The sequence below is a fragment of the Diorhabda sublineata genome, chromosome 5, assembly GCF_026230105.1.
Source record: "Diorhabda sublineata isolate icDioSubl1.1 chromosome 5, icDioSubl1.1, whole genome shotgun sequence".
In the NCBI taxonomy this organism is placed as follows: Eukaryota; Metazoa; Arthropoda; class Insecta; order Coleoptera; family Chrysomelidae; genus Diorhabda; species Diorhabda sublineata.
Genome location: NC_079478.1, coordinates 28845798 through 28865669, shown reverse-complemented (window position 1 = coordinate 28865669; position 19872 = coordinate 28845798). Strand labels below are relative to the sequence as shown.

General features: G+C 32.4%; 1 long non-coding RNA gene across 1 annotated transcript; it reads left to right on the top strand.

Moving 5' to 3' along the window:
* The first annotated feature begins 903 nt into the window (after positions 1-903).
* LOC130443881 (uncharacterized) lies at positions 904-9327 on the top strand. The gene is made up of 3 exons (XR_008909897.1): positions 904-931; positions 1812-1900; positions 9295-9327. It is a non-coding gene; the product is annotated as an uncharacterized LOC130443881 (long non-coding RNA).
* The last annotated feature ends 10545 nt before the right edge of the window (positions 9328-19872 follow it).

The following is a 19872-nucleotide window of genomic DNA, read 5'->3' as shown; positions in this document are numbered from 1 at the left end:
CAAATTGCACTTACTCAGTAGCAGTTCGAGAAGAGCAGAAATATTTTAAATAAATTTTGTAACATATAGATCCGCGCATATCAACAAATATTTTAGATCGTGTTTCGTGAAATATTGGGTTGTAAAATATTTTTTATTCATACCTCTGTCGAAAGTACCTACTTTCGTCCCCGGGACTGAAATTTAACATTTACTTCTCATAAAAAGTATAAGGGTGCATTACATTTTACGGGCCAAACGTCATGATGCCCGAGGCGAAAGTAAATGTTTAACTTTCACTCTGCAATTAAGTACGCGCGTTCGACAGAGGTACTAAGAAAAATCTTATACATTACACGGACCGAAAGTTGAAATCTCTATTCTGCGCGTCATGATAACCAAGGCGATTTCAACTTTCATTCCTGTGAAGTAATATCCCATTAAAATTGAGATAGAGTATTTAGTTGATAGCAGAGATGAGAGAGAATGGTGAAACTAAATAAATGATGATTGTCTTCTTTTCGTAAATGTGTTAAATTTGGTATTCCAGTAGCAACTGTTGGGTACGTGATCGTAATAGATTATAGTCAAGTCATACGCAGTGTGCAAAATATCGATAATTTCCGTATTATATAGTATTGTAGGTATACAGAAGTTAAAATCTAAAAAAAAAATCATTAATAGTGACTTTTATAGGGTACCTGAGACAAAAAAAACTTCCAGGAAATCCCGTTTCAGGTATAAACGTCACTGGAAATACATCCATTTTGTAGGAAACGTAGGAAGCCACTGAAAAAATCATTGTTGATGGCTAGCACTACACTTACTAAGACTTATGTCTAGATCCTTTAGGAGACGCATCGCGAGTGTTATGAGCGGACGTTAAGAATTTTACTGTAGCAGCAATTTCAACAATGATGAAAATCTTTTGTATTAGATATGAACTACTGAGGTAATATTTACTAACACTTGATTCTGATTTTTTATCATTTTAGGTATGGGCCTTATTGGAGTTAAGTAAATACGTGGGCTCCTTTTCCTACAACACTATCCTGTATCTTTTATTTCGTTTTTTGCCATTTTGTCCTTCGATTTTATCCTCGTCACCTTAATTTCTCGTCCCCTGCTCCTTCTAAGTCCTTCTTTCTAGCTATTTCTTCCTTTATATATCTGCCGTATTAATAGTCCTTTTCCCCTTCTCATAACATGATCATACAAACTTAATTATCCTTATTTTACCGAATATTGATTCATTGTCTGTTTTCATTTCTATACTTTGTGTTATGTCTGTGTGAGCTTTTATGTCTCCGATCCCTCGGTCAATATCAGCTACTTTCTTTCTATATTTTTATGAGGTAATAATATTACTAAATTACTATGTTATTGATTATCGTTTAAATTAAAACGGAAACTAATAAAACGAATACAGGATTAATGAAAAAAAGTAAATAATCTTTTTACAATACAAAGTTATTTCAATTTCATATTTGTAGATGTTCTTGGTCGCAATTGAATCTATTTATTCCCAACGAGAATATCTAACTTATTTCACACTCTAACGCTAAGGTGGAGTGTATTATCATAACTACTAAGTTGAGGTCGGGTACGACCCATCTAGGGTTTTCTTTAACTGATGTGTGGTATAAATTCTGACAAATTTCATAATTTGAAGGCACAAAGTTCCAAGATTTTGTCAAATATCACCAGAAAACTATAATCAAAGAAGGGCATACCTATTTTTGAATTCCTTTCGTTTCATTGTTCATTTATTCAATTGAAATAATTCATAGACCAGGGTCGCTAATTTGTGAAACTAAAAAAAATAATTGTAGGATGAAACCAATTGGAAAAGGAGGAGAATATGATAAAAATAAAAGGAAAAATAATTTACGGGCGTTCTAAGGCAGTGAAGGGAAAAAGGGTAAGTTTTTAATGGTGAAAAATAGTTTAATTAGATTTCCAGCAAAACTATAAGTCTTATAGAAAAAAGTCTACAACTTTTGTGTTTACACTTTCTCCACATAACCTCAATGTTCATGTGAAAAATTTAAAAAGCCAAGTTTTCTGTTTGTAATTTATATCTTTTATAAAAAAACATTTTTTTTCACAAAATTTTGTGAAAAGTTGCCTTTTTATGTCCCAAATTCACTATAATTTATTTGATTTGAAATATGAAACTTTCACGTTTTTTTGACATTTATAGAAAAAGCACCCCAAATTTCTAACGAAAATTCTCCCGTTGAAAAATCTGCACTTTTTAAAAAGTTCGTTGGAATCTCTACTTCCTGTAGGCGTAAAAAAATATTACCATTACTGTAGGAAATTTTCTCAGAAAAGCAAAAAATAAGAAACAAAAAATTCGCATCCGAATTTTTGTTTCATCTTTATGTACAATTTTTAGTTATTCATTCAATTTTTTCACTCTCATTACACGAAAAACGTGAGATTTCATGTTACATTGCTAAAGATGAGTAATTGGAGTGTAAAATTTTGATAAATATCTAAAAATTATACATAATGAAATTTTCGGATGCGAATTTTTTTGCCTTTTCTAAAAAAGTTTACCATGGTGATTGTAATATTTTTTTACACCATCAATAAGAAGAGATTTCGACGAATCACCGACTTTTTATAAAAAGCTGATATTTTGACGGGAGAATTTTCGTTTGAAAATTAGGGTGCTTTTACGATATTATGTTAAAATAATGTGAAAAAATAAATATTTCAATTTTGGCTTTCTGAATTTTTCACATTAATTTTGGGGTTATGTGAAAAAAGAATTCAAAAGTTGTATATCTTTTCATTATTACTTATGCTATTAGACTTTTTTTCATAGGTCTTGTAGTTTTGCCGGAAATCACGAAAACCGTTTTTTTACTTACATTTTTATTATAGTCTTTATACTTTTTCAATAGGTTTCATTCTACTATTATTTTTTTCACTATTTAATATTTCGAGAAGCTTTTACCCTGGTCTACAAACTGGAGATAATTTTTCCAAGCAATTATCAAACAATGGTCTGTTGAAAAAAGCCAAATTTTTAAAATGTAGAATAGTGGATGACCTGCTCATTTCGAAGAAAACTTTGGTAACGTTAAAAATAAAAAATTGGAAACTATACTAATATTTAAATTTCACTTTATGAGACTTAAGTTACGGAATTACCAGTTGCGGTTGTTTATGTTTATTTCCAGCCATTAGTCATTCTATTTTAAAATCAGACTTTAAAAAAATATATTAATTCTTAACTCTATTACTTATTCAATAGAATTATTAATTCGTCTTTTATGAAAAAATGCTTGTCACCTTGACTCATAAACAGGGAAAATACTTTTTCTACGTGGATAAATAACATTATTCTAAGATATTCGAAATACTTACTTCATGATGTATAATATGTAATAAATAAGGAAGTTACAAATCCGTTATCAAACGGAACAGCAATCATGCAAATTTTATATTATTAAACATTTTATCTACTGGACTGACCGGATTCTACAAAATTATTGAGGTCTCTGTGGATACCTAAATCCTTTAAAATGAACTTTTACATTTGTGTGAAGATTGTTAGGTAAGGACACATGAACTTAATCATGAAAATTATAAAAAACGGTGAGACATGTCAACTTCTGAAGTCGAAAGAACTTCTAAAGACGCTAGATTAGCAACTTATTTAACAACGTAGACAACACAAACTTTATCCACATTTTCTCCAAGTACGAGAAACGACAGAGCTCCTGAGCATCACATCTGGTATAGTATGAAAAAGAAAACAAAGATTTTTGGCATCTAGAAAGATCTCATATCCTCTGGAATAAGTGGAATTCATAGATAAGTTATAAACAGTGAGAATCCCCCAATTCCACATCAAGAAAAAAGGATACAATAGATCCTTCGGGCTGTAATGTATAAGACCCACTTATATGATTTAGGATTGCAGCTAATAAAGAAGTTTCGACATTGTAGCGCGCAGTAATTAATATAAGTGACAATGAGATTTTATGCACCGGCACATAATGAATTTTTGAACTGAAAATATGAAGCAGTTAGAACACAATGAATCACTTTCAACAGTTCTCTAACTTCTCCGTGTAATGTTTGTAGAAGAATTTGTCTTTTACCTTAAAATAGGCTTCAGTTTTAGCAATCAATTATTCATTTAAGCTGAACTTCCTACCAGCGAGCAATTTTTTCACATCAGTGCATAGCCATTATTCATTGGGGGCCAGATCTGGTTTATACGATGAATGAGGAAACAATTCAAAGTGTAAATCGTTCAATTTAACCATCATATCTATCGACTTGTGAATCGTTACTTGGTCTTGGTGAAACAGTGGTTTTTTCTACGACAAATGAGGCCGATCTTCCTTGATTTTTGAATCAAGTGATCCAACAATTCGCTATTGATTGTCTCTTTCTTTTGGAGGTAGTCTTGTAGTATTGTGCATTGGACGCTTCGGTCGTGGCTTACCGGCTGCAGTCTACTCATTCAGTTGTTGATCGTTTGATTTCGAAGTGATGAAAATCTGATTTATTACGTGCAAACATGGCCATATACTCTGAATCATCAACACGTTGTTAATTTTTATCGACTGTGAGTAAACACGGCATCCACTTTGAACAAAGCTTTCTCATGGTCAAATGTTCATGCATAATTCTAAACACACTGCCTTCTGATATCTTCACGGCTTCAGATATCTCACGCAATTTCAATTTACGATTACATATAACCAATTTGTGGACTTTTGTTATATGTTCTGGATTAACCACCTAAATTGGACGTACGTTTATACGTAATTAATAAAACTAACAACTAAGAAAGGTTAAAAATGAAAATACTAAATAACTAGAGAATTTCTACAGAGTTCAATAATTAAACAAAATTTGTAAATAATTCCGATTGATATTGACATCTGTTGGTTTGTGGATATTTTGCATTAACATTATAGATACCTAATAGAAAAATTAATTCTTCAGTTTATCACAGAAAACCTATTGAATCAGAGGTAACTAGAGTCCCTTGATATTTTACTTAGATTGTCTCTAAAATACAGGCGTCATTTAGAAAATATGGACATATCAAACCGTTAAAAAGAAAGCTGCACTTAGATGAAGATGATATAAAAGTTGATATTATGTTAAATGTCGAAACATCAAGAACAATTCAAAATGTGAAAGCAGAAATGTCTCCATAAAAAAACTTCCTCAACATAAATTGACTTGTGTATATGAGTAAATAGAAAATGATACCTGTCGTGGATGAAATTCTGCGGAAGCATAATGAAGAAGTTAAACACATTGGACAGGAAAGTAAGTAGATAAATTTGTAGATATTACCTAGACCTTGATACTGATACTTGATAACCTCAACTGGAAATTTGAGCAGTTAAATATTTCCGCAGGATCAAAAATTAACTTCATAAAGCTTTCTCTGGTTAAAAGAAAACAACCTTTAGAGGCAAAAGAAATGATTAAGGGAATAATAAAGATAAACATTCCTACAATAAAAAGAATGTTTGAAAATCCGTTATAAACGATCAAAAGACATCAATCTTCACAGTTTGTTCGGTAACAAGCATTGAACAGATGCCGATGTGTTTTTAAAGGACATTGACATTCGGAAGTGGTACAGACTCAAAAATGGATATCTACGCAATGGAAGAGGCTGCCAGATTGTTAAAGGAAAGTGGTGAATTGAATAGAAACACAACAATCTGCACTGATAACCAAGCTGCCTTAAACCCAATCGCATCAAAAACTATAAAATCAAAAGAGTTGATGAGCTGTCACGGAGCACTCTTCTGGATTAGTGACACTAAAGTAAACCTAAAGCAGACAGACCTTCAAAAATAAGATGAGGAGAGGGGAAGCCAAAGGACAGTTTCGAACAGTTCATACATAGAAATCAAAGCTAAACATCAGGATATATGGTTAAAGAGAAGTGATTGCATTATATCCATTGTGATCTGACCAAAGATCAATGAAAATAAAAAAAATACTTAAATTCATGAAACACACAACCCAAGAGACCATTTGACTAATCAGTGGACACAAAACTCAAGAGAAGAAGAGACGTTCGAGCACGTGCAGAAGAGCAGAATTAGAAATATAAGAACTTCCAAATTGGAGATGTTGCCCTTACTATCCTATCATATCGTTCAATTGAACCGTCTCAGTACGTGCTGAGCAGCATTTGGCAATAAAATAAGATTTATTTCATTAATTTTCTCCACAACATAATCTATTGATATTGACCAGTAATGACTATTGTCAATGGCATAATGTTGAAAATCGAATGAATATTATTCAATTATGTCATGTCAAAATTAAATAATAATTTTGGTGGCAGATGGTTCGGCGCTGTCATAGCGATGATATTTGTTTTTTTAAAAATTGATTGATCAAATCAAATAATAAGTTGGCTGCTTTTGGCAATTAGGTAGATTGACAGTGGAAGAAAACGGTGAAAAGAAAATAATTTCACGTAGAGTGGTATATATAATTGATTAATTAATAATAATTATATCCATTTTGACTAACGTGAAGTGATGCTTTCTACAAATTTTACCAAAATTATCCTCTGATATTATTGTTCTTTTGGTATGTTTGTGATGAATTTTTCTTTTGAAAATCGTGAATGATATTAAAAAATACTAGAATTCAATTTTTGGACTGATGTGAGATTGTAGACATTAGGTTTGTTCCAACCTGCTAGTCGGGACCGTTCTTGGAACGGTTATCGGAAGCGTGTATAGATATTTTCTTGCGCAATCTCCGGCTATGCACGGTTCTTGTAAGAGTACTTGCTATCAGCCAAGTGCAGAAGAGGCCGTCCCTGAAACGGTTCACAAACGATACCAAGTCGAGTCGGTTGGAACGCAAAACAGAATCGTTCGTATAACGGTAACTGCCCGTAACTGCCTTGTTACCGTACCAAGGACGATTTTTTGATGGGTTGGAACAAACCTTTTTACTTCTATAATTATATAACTATTATTTTTACTTTGTGTTCTTGTACATATTTATAAAAATCCTTAGCCACTATTGAGAAAATACGAGGGATATTTTTTAAGTAAGTAACGTTTTAGAATTAAAAAAAGAAGTGCAAAGATATCGCAATAATTTTATTTTCACATAAAAGCCTCTACCTTAATCTACTTTTTATATAATTTCCGTGAATATTGAGGCACTTGTCATAACGTGGCACTAGTTTTTGAATACCCTCCTCATAAAATTCTGCAGCCTGACTTGTTAACCACTGTATCACAACTGTTTTGACTTCGTTATCGTCTTGAAGACGCACGCTGACCGCCTAGGTGTTTCTTCAAGTGCAGGAACAAATGTTAGTTGCTGGGCGCCAGATCAATGCTGTAGAGTGGATGATCTAGAGTTTGCCATACCTTTACTTAACTTGCCACGTTTTTGTTCTGGATTGCACGACGCAGATTGTTCAATGTCTCACAATAAGACGCTGCATTGATTGTCTCATTACGGGGCCGAAACTCCACTAGCAATACTCCTTTTCTGCCCCAAAAAACTGTGCACATAATTTTCCGGGCTAAAATTGTTTGCTTAAACTTTACTTTTTTTGGGTGATGATGAATGTCGCCATTCCATGGATTATTGTTTCGATTCTGGTGTGACGTAGGCCACCCATGTTTCGTCACCAGTAATAATTTGGTCTAAGAAATCTTCACCTTCATTGTGGTACCGCTCAAGGAAAGTCATTGCACTGCCTAAACGTTGAGTTTTGTGCAAATCCGTCAACATTTTTGGAACCCAACGTGAACACAATTTCCGGTATTCCAAGTTCTCGGTCACAATGCGATACAAAACACTTCGAGAATTTTGAGGAAAGTAGTCTCACAATAATGAAAGTGTAAAAGGTCTGTTTTCTCTCACCTTTTCGTCCATTTTCTGCACCAAATCTTCTTTAACGACCGAAAGACGCCCACTCCTTTCTTCATCATGCACATTTGTGCAGCCATCTTTAAATGCTCTCACCCATTTCCTTACCATTCCATCACTCATAATGTTTTGTCCGTAAACTTCACAGATCTCACGATAAATATCGATCGGTTTTACGCCTTTAGCACTAAGAAATCGCTTAACAGCCCGTACTTCACAATCGGCGGAACTCACGATTATCGGAGGTATCTTAAACACTCAGTAAACAACTTACACAATGAAGAATCAGACTGTAATGGCGTCAGTGCGTAGACAAGAGGTGTAGGTAACAAGCGCACATGTGCGGAACGCCGACCTTGGGGCTGCGGCGGCGGAATTGCAAAACGGTACTTACTTAAAAAATATGCCTCATAAAATCGAATATGCAAATTAAGTTACTTCACTCATAATAGGTATCTTATTAAATAACTTACGTCTCAAAGGAAACTTGTTTTGGGGAGTATCCCAGTTTTTCCATGACTGATAATTACGAACAGCAAAATCGTCACTGGTTTTCGGTGCTATATTGAAATCTTTGTGATGCACATAAAACGGTACGTTTGTATCTCTTTGGTTACCAGTATGACGCAGCATAGGACTTTCCGAAAATGTATTCTCACGAAGTATCATTGGCTCTTGAGGACAACACACCTTACGTATATTGTTGGAGCTAAAATTAGTTACCTTTATTATTGTGGTATTGCATAGTTGGCAAGGTACCATAATTTATTAAATTGAACACTGCATTTCCGAAAAAAAAAATAAACCCAAAAACTATTCATGTTATGAGAAAATGTTTCAAATATTAATTGTAGGGTTTTTCTTTAGAAAAATTTTGAGCTTTTTCAAATCATAAAATTGTTCGATGTTTGCATTCGCGCACCAAATGTTGCTTATACAACCCCTTTGAGCTGCACCTTTTCCAAACCGGAAAGTTAAAAAAGTTTTATTTGATATGATGTTGAATAAATTGAAATTCTCTACAAAATGCTTGTTTAAAAAAGTTTTTAACTCAAAACTTGAGCGAGTTTTTATCGAAAATCCAGCTGCTTTTTTTTTAAATCGAGCAACTGTTGACACGAACGAGAAAAGGACGAAGATATTAGTGATAATGAAATATAATTATTCAAAATTGTTTTATATTATTTTCTAAATAAAAAATATTTCCATTTTTATCTTTTTATTATTTATGCAATTTTGAAAATTTTGGTCAACGAAGGTGGGTTTCATAAGGGTTGAAATATTTAAAAAACAGCACTTCTTAAAAATATTGATGGAATATTCTCAATTCAATGTAAATACATTTCAGAATAATTTTTAATTATATAAGAATCGTTCACAATATTTTTTATCTTTTCATATGATTAGGAGACGATTTGGAGGAGTTGCATGAATCTGATGGATCATAAAAGTGTTTGAGAATGTCAAAAGATTTACGAAAAATACATTTGAACTGTGATGACAAATTTTTTTCCAATAAGGGATAGTTTACATCTCCCAAAATATAAAAAGCCCAGTTCGGCACAGGGAAGATTTTTTAGAAGATGGTAAGTAGAGCTTGAATTCAAATTTTCATGAAAATTGGGATTATAATGAATGTCTAAAAAAAATCTTTCAATATTACTACCCTCAGAGGATGGTCTTTGGAGGGTTTGTATGAGTTTGTTTAATCATAAACTTGTCTGAGAATATCAACAGATATAAAAATTCAGTATTTTACTCAAATACATGATAAAATCCAAGATTTTCAAATTCTCTACTATAAAGGGTAAGTAGAGCTTAAGTCCAAATTTTCATAGAAATCGACGTTGATTAACAAAATTCCACTGTTTCCACGTTTTTTCACCGCTAATTCCTGGCCTATACAAAAAGAACTGGAATTCCATTATGCATCATAAAGGATAATACAGGGTGATTGATAAGTGTGATAAAGTTCAATGCCTCCTTTGTCATTTGAGATGTTAATTTGAAAATTTGAGGGTTTATAGTTATTATTAGTCTTCACATTTTGAAATTATTCGCAATCTTATAGGGTGTGCCATCAAAGCTACACGTTTTTGAGTGAAATGACTTCTTCATTACATTTATGTAGGGTTGTGCTGTATTCTATATTATAACTAATTTTCCATTAAAATGGTAACAAGTTGAATACCCTGTACAATGTAAAAAAAATCTGGAATGACGATCTGTTATGGTAAAAGTATTCGAATAGTAGTAAAAAATCTAGAAAATTATGTATTTCGTTAATATTCATTGAATCTGATACAGGGTGATTCAAAATACTAATACATTATTTTCTCAGTTTTTCCAAATGAATCAACTTGTATTTTATATGTGTATCTAAAAGTAGTACCAACATATTTCTTTTTTATCCAGCATTCTCTATACCTAAAATTATCAATTCTTGATGTATTTTTCTATGCAAAATAATGAATGTACCTATATCTAAACATTTAACAATTAATTGTAAGTTGGCTATGATGTATTTGTCTAAAACTCACCAAAAAATCAAGAAATTAATTTTCGAAAACCAGTCAAAGGTAAAATACCACAAAAAATATACTTTTTTAAGTTTTTGGGATCAATTTTATCATAATGCAAAAAGCATATTGTTTTTACATGCTTTCACTGACTGTAACACGACGTCCGTTTTTTACCAATGTGGCAGAAATGTGTTAGGAAAAAAATGGACACAATGTTACTAATGGTGCTGGAGTTAGATACATTCTTGCCTTATACGATGATCCTCAAAAAAAGCTAAATATAGAATGACATATCTCATTTATAGAAGAAACTCTTAAAAATGGCTGTGGTAAACTATTTTTCACCTACTGTGGTTGCGGATCTTACAAAAAGTACTTGTATTTGTGAGTGTATGTCAAGGAAAAAAAATGTCACCAGAATAATAGGATTGGAAATGTCATTGGGAAATACTGACACCACAATCAATGACACAGTTATCAGCCTTAGAAACCTTTTTAAAAATGATTTTTTGCACATGCAATACTGGATTCGAAGCATTTTATGGTTGCAGGAGAAGGGATTTAATTGTATTGTAGTCTGTTTAGAATGTAATAGGAATAGCTGTAGTAATCCTTTGCCTATGACAATGAACTAATAATATCATTTTATATGTGGAATGTCTAAATTAATTAATTTTCTTCCAATCTCATATATTTAAGTTACGGATCAACTATAATTCAGTGAACAAATAATATTTTTTTTAAAACTTCTTTAAAAACTGTTTTCTTTACTATTATGTAAAGGTTGTGGTAGGGGTGGAATAATGAGGGGTGAGAAGTATTGTTAATCCTTCAGATATAAGGGAAAACTAAAGCAAAACTTCTGTAGCTCTCAGTACACCGGGGAGCCTGCCGGAAGGTTAGGTTGAAAAGGTTTTTTTAAGATTCATGGAATAATTGTAGATTCCGAGATTTTACAATTTCTATGCGTATATTATATTTCATCAATGTTCAATTATGTTTTTTTTGTATTTTTGTAAAAGTTAATTTTAAAAAACGATTTGCAACACGAGAAAACATAATTATCGTAAAACAACTTTAAAAAGTTGACAATGTTTCGTAATCAGATTATTGTGAACTGTTCATATTGTACCTTAACCGATTGAAATTACGTATAAGCAGGTATACTAATTTGTTTGTTTATAATTTTTGATTAAATGAAAAAGAATGGATCTTGTATTGATAAATGTTTTATTTAATATCGGCAATTATGTATGGAATAAAATATTTATTTCATTTATTTCATCACGAATATTTTGTTTGAGCCGCTCGAGCATTTCTGGTTTGTTTGCTGATATAAACTGCATAAACTTTGCGCTTCAGATATTACCACAAAAAGAAGTCTGGAGCAGTAAAAGGTCAATCAACATCACCTTTTCTTGAAATAACTTGTTGTGGAAAGAGGTCTCGCAGTCTCCATTGTAATCCTGACTGTATGCGATGAGGCACCGTTTTGTTCATACCACATGTTAATCAAGACCAAAATATGCAGTCGTGGCGTTAAAAAGTTCAATCATATCATGATATCGCTCCCCATTGACAGTTACCGTTACGCCGTTTTCAGTTTCAAAGAAGTAAGGTCCAATTATTCCTCATGACCAAATTGCATACCAGAGTGTCACTTTTAATGGATGCAAAGGTGACTGATGAATGATTTGAGGGTTTTCTTTTACCCAGAACTGACTATTCTGTTTATTCACAAATCCATTCAAATGAAAATGTGCCTCGTCACTCATTATGATTTTTTCATGAAAATCGGGGTTTTCATGGGTGAGCTGTTACATTCTCTTGGCATATGTATGGCGGCGTAAATGGTCTTCTGTAAAAAGCTCTTGTATCAACTGAATCTTAAATGCAAATCCTTGTGTAAAATTGTGGTTAAAGTTGTTCTTCGAAGACCAAGCTCGTGAACACGAAGTCAACGAGGTTGATGGATTATTTTGAGCACTTTCTTGAGCAGCAGTAATATTTTCAGTCGATTTTACAGTACGTTGTGGTCCATGCTATCAGCTACAGTCACTATTTTTTCGAAATCATTCACTACACGATAAATAGTGCGTCTTGTTGGCACGTTGTTCCTCCCAAAAATTTCACGAAACTTTCTCATGGCGCCAAAACAAAGCAGTATACCTTCCCGACGGACAACTTGTACATCCAATAATATCAAAAAAAAATATATTTAACTAATATTTTATAAACATTTATATCATTCTACTAACCTGCAATCATACGTATTTAACTTTTGGTAAATATATTCTGGAAGTGGCTTTTTGAGTGTCTTGAGTACATTCATAATTGACGGACATTCTCGTGTGGGAACACAATAACCACTTTTTCTATTGGGCGTAACGCAATACATTCTAGTACTCGGATCTAAAAATAAACATGTATGTAAATACTGAAGATGAAGTGAAAAAATCAGTTATCTATTTTATTAATATCCTCCATTTACAAAACATAATAACAAAAGACAGATAAATCCCAGGAATTTGTAGTTAAAAACATGCAAAACTATCACATGTTCACAGTGAAGGAAATGTAACATCTGCGGAATTCATACTATCAAGTAAGAAATAAAAAATATAAGAGATATGGTAGGTAAAACTGTTGATTTATTAGTAGTACTTACTACAAGGACTATTAATTGATGAAATTATCTACTTCCTCAAATCTCAAAAGCCTCAACAGCAAATATTAATGTGCTCTTCAAAAAGTTATACGGTTATTCAAAAGGCCAAAACTATATTTCATCTTTACATGCGATAACTGACTGCGATACGACGTCAGTGATGTTCAAAAGGGACAAAAGTATTAAAATTATTTGGAAAAAGAATCACTTCATTGCGCTAAAGTGTTTGAAGACATTGTTTTTTTCTCTGTAACGATAACCACAAAGGAAATTGGCTTTCTCCTCGCTGTTCATGGAACTCTAAATAAAATTGATCATATAGACAAATTTAAATTTTGTAAAAAAGTGTTTGTGTATTTTCCTCTAGCATCAATTTCTTCTCATCCAGACTTTTATCGAACATTTAATAACCTTCAGACATGGCTAGGCAAACAAATAAATCCTGGAGACTGGGCTAGAAATTGACTGACAAGAAGAGTAGGGTTACTCTTGTCTCAAGCCATTAAATGCTGTAAACAAAGATTCATGTAATATCGATGAAGAAATAGCAAATTCCTTTTCGCTTAAGTTTGCGGATTTTCAACAAGGAAAAGGGAGACAAGAAGAAATTTTAAAATACATGACTATTAAATTTGAATTTGAACATTGAAATATAAACATAGATTAATGCTACAATTTACAATAATCACCTATATTAACCCTTCAAAACCGAGAATTATTTTTTTTAAAAATACTTATTTTTTTAAAATTTTCCTATTCTCATTGTGATACAGAAGTCGAGAAAAACTAGTGTGACATTCGACCGATAGCGTGCATCGAGCGCACATTTACAGGTATAAAGACGGTATATTCAATCGCTGTATTTAGTTTGAAATGTTTATTACCGTAATTAAAAGAAAAAAAAATTATAAAAGAGTAACAAGTAATATTTTTTCGCCAATGCGATTATAGTGATAGTCTCCTAACCTAATGTAACTATTCTTAAATTGAAAGGCTGTTTTGTGGAAAATTCAAAATACGCAATTTCTTAATTATTTTGAACCTAATACCAAAAATGCACTGATCCTCAGAAAAACTAATTTTTCCTATCAATTTTTGTTCAATATTTTATATAATACTGAACATTTGGTCTTTTTGCAAATCTTAGATGTTGCTGATGGTTTTTCGTTTTGTCTTAATGATAATAATTATTCAAAAGTTCGTATGTTTTCCCATCTCTAGGACTCACATCAGCAGATTAAATTTTCTTGTGCGATCGCCTAACGATCTTTTGGATTCGACGTAGGTAGTTTAGGCTAGATGCACTAAATGTTTTCTAAATGTGACTGTGGGTCACCTCACTTTTTGTGCAATAGATGGAAACATTTAATGCACAGCAGCATGCATACATTTCATAATTTTTATAGACATACGAGTATCTTTTCTCATGCAATCGGAAACCAAGACATTATGAATATCCAAATTTGTTTCCCAATAAAACCTCTTTCATGGTTAGGTCCACATATCCACTTAATAAGAGTATGCCTATGAAAGCTTTGATTTCATCCACTCTAATCTGGGGATCAGGCATATTTTTGAATGGCATACTTATTCTGAGCAGCGTGAAAATCTCATCTGTTAAAAACTTTTCAAAGCATTCCACAGGAGTAATATCTTTGAAAAGTTGGTAAGATTCTTTGGTGAACTTATCATATTGAATATTTAGTTGATTATTATTCCTAAGAACAATTTACGCATCAGTAGTTAACTGCCTAGCAGTTAGGTTGTCGATGAGCTCTCCTTTGTCTTCATCAGCACCGTCCTCGTCTGTCAGAATATTTGGTTCAGGAGGAGCAACATAATTACTAGCTACTTCTTCTTAGACATCACTGCCATCAGGTTGTGCAACATCTTCATCCCCTTCTAGGATATGGAGAGCCTATTCAAGAGTGACCACCCACAAACGAAATGTTCTTCCTAAAAACAATAAATATAATTTGAAAATATATATCTTGGTTTACCTTTAATTGTTATTCCATTTTTAAAAAAGAGAAACATGGATTAAGCCGATATTCCTGCATGAAACTATTTATCAATTGCAGAGCGATTGTAAATATTTTATATTGACACAACAGAAATCCTGAGTAATTGTAAACTTTTATAAAATAAATTTATAACTTGAGAGGTTATCTCGAAAATGGTTAAAAGTTATGAAAGCTTTTATTATTTCACGATTATTTTTTAGTTAGACACAGCTAGATATTATCCCAAAATTCATATTTTATTTATTTATTTTTATTTATTAATTTTTGTAATTATGGGAAAAAAGCGGGAATTTGAAAAAATTATTAAAAACTACTGTTATTTGAAAAATATCTAGTGCTACGTGATTTCGGATAAGCTGATAAACAAATATTTAACAAAAGTAAATCTAAATCAAATTGTGGCATATTTGTTACACTGAGTTAAGACCGAAAATAAGAAGGTAAATATTTTTTTTTGCTTTAAGTTTAGAGCCAAATGAAATTAAAACACGAACAGTCGAAATTTTAAATATATGTATACATAATAACATAAAATGACTTACCATGCATTATAGGCATAAGATAGGCCAATTTTTAAACTAACAAATATTAACTGTTTGAATTCACTATTTGCACTTAACTGACGGTAGACGGACCACCAACAATGAAAAAAGAGAAAATGGGATATTAAATCCGGGATACTTTCTATTGTGAGATAAACGTCACACTAGGCTTTGGAGGGTTAATTTCACTAACAATATTTTTCCATAAATCTGTATCATAAAATTAATAGGTCTAACGGAAAAAACACGTTAAAAAATATACCACCTTATGAGTCCTGAAGATATGTGTACATACCATGAGGAATGCAACTCTTCTAACTTGTAAAATGAGTATACCTTAGTGATTCTTATAAAAAAATATTAGTAACATTTTTGTAGATAATTTGAGAGTATGGGCTATATTTTCTATAAAATTTGGGACCAGCAAGAGCTTTTGGGACTTTATTTTTATTGGTGTATTCAAGGACAATTCTAACATTGAGCTTTGTGAAAATTTTCATCATTTAAAATGTCTATTCTGACCTGAGTAATAGAAATCAGAAGATTTATTGACAAAAATCAAAGTTTACGAAATAACAAAGAGAAACATTATTTTCAATTTTAGATTATAGATTGTTTCCAACTTAAATTGCTTTTGTGTTTACAGCCAAATAATTTGTTCTAGTTATTCTACAATAAAGAATATTAATAATGGATATGTTTATTTTCTTTGTGATACTCGTAAATAAAAATAACTCTTCTTTAAATATACTGTCAATGACATGATTGTTCAGATACAAACAATGTTCTGCCATATATAATGCTTTCTCATTTTCTACAGATAATTCTAAATATCTTGTTATCCAGGATTTTATCGAAAGAACAGAAAAATTCACAGCAATTACCATTTTTTCATTTATAAATTATTTAGAATGAAATTTTCTCACCGTAACTCATAATTGATCCTAACAATATAGTCAGTGCGAATATTTTCAGAGTGATAAACATATTTTTTTATAATAAGGTGAAGTTATTTGAAACACTCAACACACTAATCATTTAGTTCCACTACTGGTCAGTGGTCAAGAACCGAATCATATTAATAACATTAAATTTTTTTAATGACCGTCATTAAAGAACTCTTCTGATGATATCTAATATTGTTCATTGGGAAATTACCAAAATCTAAGATGATTAATATAGAAAAATACAAATTTGACGAAAAATTCCATAGAAAAACCCAACGCTCTCTTTCAGGTAGTTTCGCTTTCTTAGAATTGATTATTACCATTTGCAAGGCTTTCAGTTTTCCATTAATATAACAGCTGATCGATCCAATAGATTTGTAACTACTTTTATAAAGAATTAAATAATTATAGCAAAAGAGAAATAAGTAGCGTTAGACATGCATTTAGAAAAATTGTATTAGAAAACATAACACACTCTTTCAGGTGCTTATTACCATTTTCAGGGGTCAAGTTTTTACCAATATAACAATTGTCTCAACAATGAAATATGAATTTTACATGATAATTATTATTATTCATGGGAAAATTACTAGTTAATGCACGTTTATAAAGTATTAAGTAGTGTTAATGTATGTTAAAGTATCTCACTAGCAGATGAACAACAGGGTTTCAGATCGGGAAGATCCTGCACGGACGCAATATTTGTCATAAGACAAGTAACGGAAAAATCGATCGAATATAATCGACCGGCCTTCATGTGTTCCATTGACTTGCAAAAGGCCTTCGATCGAATACAATTAAAAGACATAATCGACCTGCCTTCATGTGTTCCATTGACTTGCAAAAGGCCTTCGATCGAATATAATTAAAAGACATAATACACCTTCTCTATGATAATGTCATTAAAATAATCGAAAATATATATTCAAAAATACGATCCAAGCAAAAATAAATGATGACCTAACTGAACAGATACCTGCAAATAGGGGCATTAGGCAAGGGGACTCTCTCAGTCCGCTCCTATTTAACATAGTGATGGATGAAATCATAAAACAAGTACGCAAACTAAGAGGATACAAAATGGGAAATAAAGAAATCCTGTGCTATGTAGACGATGCGGTACTGTTGGCGGAGAACGAGGACGATCTGCAAAGGCTACTGTACCAATTTAACAAAACAGCAAGAAAGTTCAATATGACAATAACAGCGGCAAAAACAATCTCAATAGTTACTTCCAAGACACCGATCAGATGTAACCTTGTGGTGGATAACAAAATAATACACCAGGAAATGAAATTTAAATATCTGGGAATCGAAATATCTGGACACGGGGACGTGGAGACGGAAGTAAGAAACCAAGCTACAAGAGCCTCAAGAGCAGCAGCATACCTAAATGACATAATCTGGCGAAATAAATACATTGAACTGAAGCAAAAGCCCGCATATACAAGACCGCAATCAGACGGTCTATATTATCATATGCAGCAGAGACCCGACCTGAGGCCTCTAAAACGAAACGGATATTGGAACTACAGAAATGAAATAGTTCGAAGAATAGCGGGAAGAACACTAATGGATAGAGAAAGGAGTGAAAACATAAGACGAACATGCGGGATAGATAATATCAATGACTGGGTACTGGATAGAAAGATAAAATGGAATGAGCACATTGACCGCAAGACGGAAGAACGAATTGTGAAAATATCAAGGGACAAATCACCAGCAGGACAAAGAAGCCTTGGAAGATCTAGGAAAAGATGGAGTGACAACCTCCCAGGTGACTGAGCAAAGGCAATGACGTGAAGAAAACCAGGCAATGAGGCCTATACACAGCAGGAAGAAGAAGAAGAAGTAGTGTTAGATATTGGTATAGAAAAATTCCCTTAAAAAACGGAACTCTTTCCAAAATTTTTCTTGCAGTTACCTGAAAACGTATATATTCCCATTTTAACCAAACTCATCACCACAAAATTGGTCATCCCTATTATAATATTGCTTAATCAACATATTAAAGTCTAAGGTGCCGTGACCAAGAGTTTTTTTGTATAGAGGGCCTTATACCTACCGTACATTAGATGTTGGCTCACTAAAAATATTATTATCGAAAAATAAAAATATCAGACCATTATCGCACAGTCTACTTTGTGGTGGCCAATTTTAAATAGCTAAAAAAATTTTGAAATTATTTGACCAGACATGTCTACGATATATTTTATTTTTAATAGTTTCAAAAACTTTATTGATCACGGCAGGTTTCTACATTACATACATACATCGACAAATGATAAAATCTTAGCTACTACCCGGTCAGAAGTATATGTAGTACATTCGTTCATTTTCATCAATATAATTGACTTTTGATTCACTGCATTTAGAGAAATTAATATTTTTTTTCTTCTATATACTAAATTTTGTTAGTTAAATTATAAATACGTAGATTTTTCAGGGACGAATCATAAATAATACGATCAAGGGTGATAAAAAAAATCCTCTTTTTAATTTTTTTTTATTTCAAAATTTTATTTTTTTCTGCAAGTTCAAAATTGGCTACCACACATTTTTGTTTTCCAATAATAATATATTTTTTAATTTCAATACGGCAGACGTGGTCAAATGGATTTATAGTTAGTAATAATTGATACCTGTATTACCTGAGCGCGAGTCGCGTCCACAACTTTGGCTTAGTGAGTCCTCATCCCATGTACAGTAGATATGAGGGCCTTAATACTAAAAAACTCAGTTCTGGTCAAATACATATATGTAGCCGTTCACGGGCTCTTAGACAATTAATAATAATGCTTTACAAAACGTTGAACTGGATATTTTTTCGCGAAAGAAACAATTTTGGATCTTTTTTTTCAATCCATTTGTTAGCAATGAATTTACTATAAGCGCTCCAGACTCTAGTGAGGCGCCTTATAATGGCAGTTGACACGAGCCTTGGAGAGGTGAGGCCATAATAGCACTAGTAATGCACACTCGCGATTTACTCTATATTCATTCTCTACTTATCCAATCCCATGAATCAGTCACTTTATTTTAATCCCCACGTCCTTTGACTTGTGCCCGAAAAATCTACACGCTGCGGAAACGAAAGAGAGGCGAGGGAGGGCGAGAGAATACGAGTGCATCGTCCACACTCTCGAACTCGTTTGTGCCTCGTGGAGAGACTGAATTAGGCCATATAGTTGCCTAAGGATGTAAATGGACGTATTAATAAGATTTGTATTTTCCTTAAAAATTTTGAACGTCTGAAATTTTTTTTTCGCCCCCTTTCGTTGT